Raw genomic sequence first — 8,293 nt, forward strand, 5'->3', positions numbered from 1 at the left:
ACAGGAGTACAGAGTAAAGTCTCCCCAGGCAGAACCCCGGTCCCAGCGGTCCTGTTTCTCCTTTGCATCCATTTCTGGGAGGACAGCCCGTGCTGGCCACACCTGACCACAGTGCTTTCCAACCAGCCCTGGGCAGGGACCCCTTGAGAAGGCACCCCACCCCCTCCCCACTGACCTCGGCTTCCGAACAGCCCATTCATCCTAGGGGTCGGGGGTGGGCTGTGGGCGGTGGTGAAGGATCCCCGTCCTCTTGCCCCAGACCCCGGGGCCGGGATGGGGGACACCCCAGCGGAAGCGGCGACCCCCAGGGAGGCCCCTGCACAGGAAGAAAGGCATTTCTGTCTCGCTCTGAATCCGCCTCGGGTTTCGCACTTCCCTTCCCCGGGACAATCCCGACCTTCACCGTGAAGGAACTTTTGCAAACACACACACGCACATGTATTTTTGGAAGAAGGGGAAGAATTCCAAGAGAACCTCTGCTCGGTTAAAAATGAAGTGAAGATTATATTAAGAATGAAAGGCGAGCGGGGCCGCTCAGGCGCAGACAGAGGGCCCTTTCATCGGCCGGGCCGCGCGCCGCGGGCAGCTGCCAACACAAACGCGGGCGGAACAGAACCTGCGGAGCCGTCGGCCGCTGCCAGGCCGCGTCCCCGCCGCTCGCGGGCTGGCGCCGCTCCCCGTTTCCGCTCTGCTGACGCACCGAAATCGCCGGGCGGCGGGGACGCCGGGGCCGCGGGGAGAGCGCCGGAGGGTGGGCCGGGCCGGGCTGCGGGGCGCGGTTCCTGGCCGAGCTTCACCTGAGCGCCCGGAGCGCCCAGGTGGGGCCCGGAGTTTCCCATCCGCGCGCTTCGGTCAACACCACTGCCTGCCTCCCCTCGCTGGGGCCGCCCCTCTGCCCCGGGCCGCTGCGCGTCCTCAGCCCAGCCCCCAGCGCATCGTGGGTGCTCACTGGGCTCCAGGCAGCCTCCTCCGTGAAGCCCGCCTGGATCATCCCTGCGCTGGACTCCGACGGGCCGTACCTGGTCCTTCCTCGAGACCCCTGTTAGGCCCAAGCAGAGTCTGCAAGCCTCCTGCAGCCCCTCACCCAGTGCGAACCTCTCCCATCCCCAAAGGTGTCCGTGGGGCGAAGAGAGGGTCCATGCCTGACGCCGGCCCCAGACGTGGCTGCTGAGTGTTCCCCATACAAATCTCTCCGTGGAGGATGGGCAGCCTAATGGTTTGCTAACCCAGGACCATTACTCCCATTAATAGTTATTAATTAATGGTTGTGAAAGCCATTCAACCTGACCTGTTAAATGGGCACAGCCAAGTCATCCTTCCCTACTTCTCAGGACTTGTGTGAGGCTGAGGAAAAAGTCTGAGGAGAGGTAAGGACGGCTTGGGAACTGCAGGGTGCCTGGGCCTTTCTCTATGAGACAGGCACTCCTGGCCACTGCCCAGATCTGCCCTACTCATGCCTCCGCCAAGGCACTGCTTCCCACCCCCTCACAGGAGGATTAATCACTCTATTCAGAAGCTCCAGGACTCCCCGTAGTGGGAGAGGTTATGTCAGCCCACAGCCTGGCCCCTGGGAATCTTCCTTCCCAATCCCACCTCATCACTTGGCTCCCACCCCAATGCCAGAGGAAGGCACTGGTCCTGTTGGCCAATCAAAGAACACCACCCACCTGCCTGATTGGTTCTGGGATGAGCAGTGACCCACCCTACGGAAATCAAGGCTTCCCTGTGAAGGCGGGCAGTGAGGCTCTGGGTCTTGGTGCCTGAGAGGAGTGAGCTTGAGGCTGCTAGGGGTTCCCCAATGCCTACAGGAAAGCAGAGGTGAGAGAGGCGGTGGGTGAGGGGGCGAGAAAGACGAAAACCCGGAGAGACACCAACGGAGACACAGACGTCATCCTGGGTCGGCAGGACCCAGCTGTGCTGCAGACAGAGCCACCCCGGGCCACCCATGACAATGACCAATCCATTGTCTTTCAGTTTGGGCCCGAGTAAGTTGGGTTTCTGTCAGCTGGAGTTGAGAGTCCCACCTAATATCCTCACCACACCTGAACAGTAAAACCTGAGCCCTTGCACTTGGTACTTGTGACCTTCACAATGTGCAACCCGCTTCCCTTTCTGGCCTTGGGCTGCCTTTGCCCGTCCAGCACCTTACCACTTACGAAGGATTTTCACAAGCGTGATTGGAGGCGATCCTGACCACAACGCAGGTGTTGGATAAGGAAGCTGAAGCCTCAGGGCTAAGTGCCGTATCCAGAGTCACAGAGGCATAATGTGGACCAATTCCAGCCTAGTTGTCTCTGACCACAGCCAGTCTCCCAGCCACAGCAGCCAGCCTCCCTCTCCCCTCCTAAGCCCTCCCTCCCACCCGCTCCTAAACCCCACACTCGGGTGTCTCCACAGTGCAGTGGCTGTGGTCCCCCCCTCCCCCGCCTCCGCTGCTGACCTCTGTCCTTCACAGCTCAGTGTGTGTCCGCCTCCCCTCCCCCTCCTCTGAGCCTGCAGTCTGCACCAGTCATTTGGCGTTTGTGCTTCCGATGCTGTGGGCTGGGTTGCTGTATCCCCACCTTGCTCCCCAATGCACAGAGTCAGGGCTAAAGGCAGGAGCCTGTCCCATGCTGCTCTAGGTGTGCCTTTTGAATACTGAGGGGGCAGAAACCACAGGATGTGACAATGGATGAGATTTGGGAAGTGAGGACGGGAGAGGAGAGTCAAATACGGTGACCCCTTTGGTTTGTTTCTGGCTTGGGTGTGATCATTAACTAAACTCAGAAACGTGAGAGGACGCCCGGGTTACCCAGAAGAGACCAGGGAGGGGAGGTCTCAAGGCCCCAGGGGATACAGCACAGAAGGTCCAGAGAGGACAGGGCTGGAGGAAGAGGTTCAGGAGGCTCGGAGGTAAAGGTGGAGGCTGAGCGCCTTGGGAGTGGATGCGTTCACCCGAGAGGAACTCATTCATGTGGGAGAGGAGATGATCAAGGACAGAATCCCAACATTTGCGGGACTGGCAGAGGAGGGGGGCTAGGTGGGGGGAGCGCAGTGGGGAGAGAAGAGGAGGCAGGTCAGTGAAGAAGACAGAACAAGGAGAGTGCTTTGTGAAAGCTACATGAGAAGGTGCTTTAATAAAGGACTGCTCCAAAGTGGCAAGTGATTTCAGAGGTCCATGGGAAGACTTCTTTCCAGAAGGAAGGTGCCCCCTGGGACTAGTTCCAGAATATATAAAGAAGTCTTTCAGTTCAACAATGAAAGGACGAATGATCTAATTAAAAAATGGTCAAAGGATCTAAATAGACATTTCTCCAAAGAAGATACACAAGTGGCTAGTAAGCACATGAAAAGATGCTTGACTTCAGCTGTTCTCAGGGAAATACAAATCAAAACCACAATGAGACACCAGTTCACACCCACTAGAATAGCTATAAAACCACTACTAGTATGACGACTACTACTACTACTACTGCTACAACCCCAAAATAACAAGTGTTGGCGAAGACGTGGAGAAATCAGAACCCGCATACGTGGCTGGTGGCATGTAAAATGGTGCAGTTCCTGTGGAAAACAGTATGACTGTTCCTTAAGAAATGACATGTGGAATTGCCACATGACCCAGCAATTCCATTCCTAGGTATATACCCAAAAGAACTGAAAACAGGTGTTCAAACAAAAATATACACAAATGTTCACAGTAGCATTATCCATAATAACCAAGAAGTGGAAACAAAGCAAATGTCTACCACCTAAGGAATGGATAAACAAAAGGTGGTATATACATCCAATTGTATATCATTCAGCCATAAAAAGGAGTAAAGTATTGATACACGGTACAGCATGGACGAACCTTGAAAACATTGTGCTAAAGTGAAAAAAGCCAGAGACAAAAGGCCACATATTGTATGATTCCATTTATGTGAGACGCCCAGCACAGACAACTCCATAGAGGTGGAAAGGAGATCGGTGGCTGTCAGGGCCTGAGAGAAGAGAGTGGAGTGTGCCTGCTGATGCGTATGGCCTTTCTTTCTGGGGTATCAGAATATTCTCGAATTAGATACGGTGATGGTTGTACGACCTGCGAACATGCTTTTTTATTAAAAAAAAAAAACATTTAATTGTGTAACTTTAAAGAGTGATATTTACAGTATGTGAATTATGTCTCGTTTTTTTAAAAGAGGAGGAATATGTGAAGACATCCTCTTGTACAAGTTGTTAACTCTCCTGGAAGGATAACGAGGAAATTGCCAACAGTGAAGGGACCAGGAATGGGGCAGAGGGCGAGGATGGGAGGGAGGGCACTTGTACATCAATTCTGAGTCATGGGAATGGATTACATTTTTCAAGAAGTAAATAAATAGAACAAAATAAATGGCTGTTGGTGAAAGAAGGAGGCAGGATTGAAGGAGTCTTTTTTAGGAGGGAGAGGCTGGGCCATGTTTGGAGGCAGAAGGGGAGAAGAAGCCTGTGTGTCACAAACAGAGGAGGCTGATGAACCGCTGAGGCCCGGATCGACAGCACAGAAAGGGGCAAGGGGTGGGCATTTCCCCCACCCCTAACTCCTGCCCCGAGGACCCTGGGGAGGAGGTGAGGGGGGCAAAGATACAGAAGTAGGGGTGAGGGGAAAGGGGGGTCTTATTTCATGCCCAATGACGTTTATTGGCTCTGTGGAGGAAGAGGCCAGGTCACTGGGCCTGGAGATAGGAGAAGGGGGTGCTGGAGGGGAAGAAGGGGCATGAGCATCAAGGGCAAGGTTAGGAAGGGCTCCCTCATGGAATCCAGAAAGGAACCAGTGACGCAGGAGAGGGCTGCTGAGTAATTCTGAGGTTGGAAATCCACCTCGGTGATTTTCACATCCATTCCATGGAGCTTGAGTAAGGCTCTTTGTGTGCCGGGACACTGTGCTATTGATGGCGGGCAGCTATCGGCTGTGGCCAAGCAGGGGTCAGCCCACCTAGGCGTCTGCTTTAGACTCCAAACGCCACCGCACAGGGTGGGGCAAGTGGGCCTTGCGGGGGTTTAGGAGAAACGGGGGTGGAGGCGCCAGCCCTAGCAGAGGGGCACAGCATGGGTGGTGCCCGGGGAGTGACCCTTGGGCTGGGGAGCCACGCCATCTCTGGGGTGGGGACTGAACTGGGTAGTTCAGAGGGGCTGACATCGTCGTGACCTTCAGTCCTCCTAGTCAACTGCACATTTTCCAACAACTGTTCACAATTAAGTTGGAAACCCTCACCGCATTTCCAGCCAACTGGTTGCTGTCTGCTGTTGGCTCCTAGGGCTCCCCTGACACCGAAGATGCCATCAGGTTTGGCTTTCACCACCACCACGGAGGGAGATAGCCCTGTTGTTAAGGTGTCCGTGTGCCCGCGGCCCTTCTCTGGGTCGATGATCGTCTCCAGATCTGCAGCCCTGCCCAGGGTTCTGGGGTCCCATGGCCCCCACTTGCCCCACCAGCGCTTGCCCTGCCCTCTTTAGCAGTCGCTGCCGCCCATGGCTCATGCTGAGTTCACTGTCTTCTTGTCTGACCCGGGTTCATCTTTATTTTCCATCAAGGGTCCTTGAACCAGATTTCCTCAACACAGCCAGCCAAGGCAGACCTCATTTCAAGCCACCTATTCTGCATTGTCTTTGACTTGTCCATAAGGATTTCATGAGGTACGTGAACATAGCTTATAAGTGAGCTCTATTTATTCCTTCAACAAACTGGGGCTCCTGTCTCTCTGACTATGCAGGGGAATGGAGGACCACAGTCAGGTGACATCCTGTCCCTGTCCTGGAGGAGCTCACAGCCTTGGGGAAGTCAGGCCAGACCATCCAGTTACTGTGGGGTGTTGGGAACCAAGGCCCTGGGCATCTCGGAGGCAGCTATGTCAGGGTGGTGAGGGAAGGCTGCCTGAAGGAGGGGACGTTTAAGTTTTTTTTTCTTTCCAGGTTTATGCATGTATTTATAACTATCTTATACGTGTGATTTTTGTATAAAGAAATTAAAATAATTTTTTAAAATATGAGAAATGTTTTAACACCAAGAAAAGAGGAAGGTTTATGATTTTATTTGCCAGACTGGGGGCAGAGAAGTTCGCTCTTGTGCTGAATGGCCCCTTTCCCATGATTGTTGGGATGACTGACAGTTTGCTGGGGACACGTGTCCTGCCTCTTTGTGAGCCCTGGAGGCTTCCACTCAGGATCCTGTCTTAAGTTAAGCTTTGGAAGAGGACTGGAAATGTGGTCTGGTCTGAGAGCAACACATGGGGAGGTACAAGGGGTGGAATGGTGTGAACATTTAGGAACCGCAGGTGGCTCAGCGTGGCTGGAAGGCAGGGAGCCTGGCAGGGAATGGCTGGAGATAGGCCAGGCCTCCTATGCTAAATTAGAGAGTTTGAACTTTATCTCAAAGGCTACTGGGAGCAACTGAAGCATTTAAGCCGGAGCAGGATGGGGCTAGCAGGTGGAGGAGGGATGGAGTCTAGGACTGGGGAGGCTAGGGGGAAAGGTGTCCAGTGATCAAGGAGAGAGGTCGTTACATCTGAGCCAGGAAGGGCAGAGAGATGGAGAGTTAGGGGCTGATACAAGGGACACTACGGAGGCAAAACCCTCAGCTTTGGGATGAGGCTGAGCGGGAGGAGGGAGGGCAGCAGGGCCCCTGAGGGTCTGGCTCAGGGCTGGGGCGGGGGGGCGGGCAGCAGTGTGAGGGAAATGACTTTCACTGCCTTGTGTGAGTGTGTGGAGATATACTCTGTATGTGCGGAGGTCTCATGAGTCACGCAGGAGTCCCTCCAACACAAGCCACAGCAGCATGAGTTTGGCCAGCCTGTTCCTGGTGAACAGATGATGACGCTGGCATATCTCCGCTTACTTATCCATCTCGCAATTTACCTCGAGGTTCTCAGAAACCAGCTTAGATTTTGCATCAGGAATTTGGATTCAGGTTCCACTGGCATCCAGTGAGCACCTGTCACAGTTGCTGCACAAACACCGCGTCACTAGGCAGGAGAAAGTGTGGGGCTCTTCCTGGAGTCCATCTTTTCCAAAGTGGCCGTTTGTCTGGAGTCTGTCTCCTGGGGCTGTTCTTATTTCCTGACGTTTCTCAAAGAGCAGCCACAGTGCCCCCGCCCCGCCCCCCCCAAGTCAATTCCCGTCGTGGATGGTGAATTTTCTGGGTCTGACATTGCTTCTCCCTAGAAGGGTGTTTCTCCTTCTGTCTGAGTGGTCAGGGAGGACGAGCTCAGCAGGAGGGAGCTGGTAAAGGGGGCAGGACGGGGACGCAGAGATCGGACTCAAGTGCTGCCCCACCTGCAGCTGCGCTCTTAGTGTGAAGGGCTGTGAATTAAGAAAATCACATTTGGGGCTTCCCTGATGGCGCAGTGGTTGAGAGTCCGCCTGCCGATGCAGGGGATGTGGGTTCGTGCCCCGGTCCGGGAAGATCCCCCATGCCCCGGAGTGGCTGGGCCCGTGAGCCATGGCCGCTGAGCCTGCGCGTTGGAGCCTGTGCTCCGCAACGGGAGAGGCCGCAACAGTGAGAGGCCAGCGCACCGCAAAAAAAAAAAAAAAAAGAAAATCACATTTGTAAGAAAGATAACATATTTTTTGGTTTATTACAATATTTATATCATATCACCTTCTTATCTATCTTCTGGCATTTCCGTCTCTTTCTAGAATGTTTGCCTCCTAGGCCAAAAACATGAGTGCCCTGTGTGCAAACGCAAACACACAGGCTTTTTTGCCTAACTGATGCTTTGGATTAAGTCTGACTCCTCACTGTTATGATGTCATTATCATGACCGGGTTGACCAAAGCGATTAGAGAGGTCAAGGTAAGCTTCTTAATGAGGTCAGGAGAGAAGGAGCCAAGTAAAGAGCCAGCCCTTCCCTGCAGCCAGCCTGGCTCCTGAGCCAGAGAGAGAGAGAACAGAAGTCTCCAGGACTGCTGTTCACCTGGGGAGGAGTCTGCAGGGCTCCCCAAGGCCCAAAGGAGGGTGTGATTTCTCAGCCCGACACAAACACAGCTCTCCGTGATCCATCCCGTCTGTCTGCCCGAGTGACATCCACGCAAAGACTTATTTTCGCAAATGTGCAGATGCACAGGTGGGTCACCTCTGGGCCTCTGCTCCTGCCATGCTCTCTGCCTGCCTGCAGCGGCCCTTCAGGCTCCTTCTTTGTCACAAGTCACCTGCCTGCAGAGCCTCTCTGCCCCTCCAGCTGTGCTGAGGACTGACCACACTTGCTGCCTTTTCCTCTTGGAGGACAGGGGCCCAGGAGTTGGGCCCCAATGCCCAGCCAGACCAGTCTTATGGAGCGACCATGTGAAGCAGCTG

The 8,293-nt window shown here is 54.3% G+C and overlaps 1 protein-coding gene across 1 annotated transcript in view; it reads left to right on the forward strand.

The window, feature by feature from the left end:
- The window catches only part of LOC101284739 (E3 ubiquitin-protein ligase TRIM50), a 58,756-nt gene that overhangs the window by 13,111 nt on the left and 37,352 nt on the right, over window positions 1-8,293 (forward strand). Inside the window, exon 3 of the mRNA XM_004268803.3 lies at window positions 5,536-5,637. The gene's annotated coding sequence lies outside the window, so the exon portion shown is untranslated. The remainder of the gene's footprint in view (window positions 1-5,535; window positions 5,638-8,293) is intronic.

This window comes from Orcinus orca, chromosome 16 (genome assembly GCF_937001465.1).
Source record: "Orcinus orca chromosome 16, mOrcOrc1.1, whole genome shotgun sequence".
NCBI lineage: Eukaryota > Metazoa > Chordata > Mammalia > Artiodactyla > Delphinidae > Orcinus > Orcinus orca.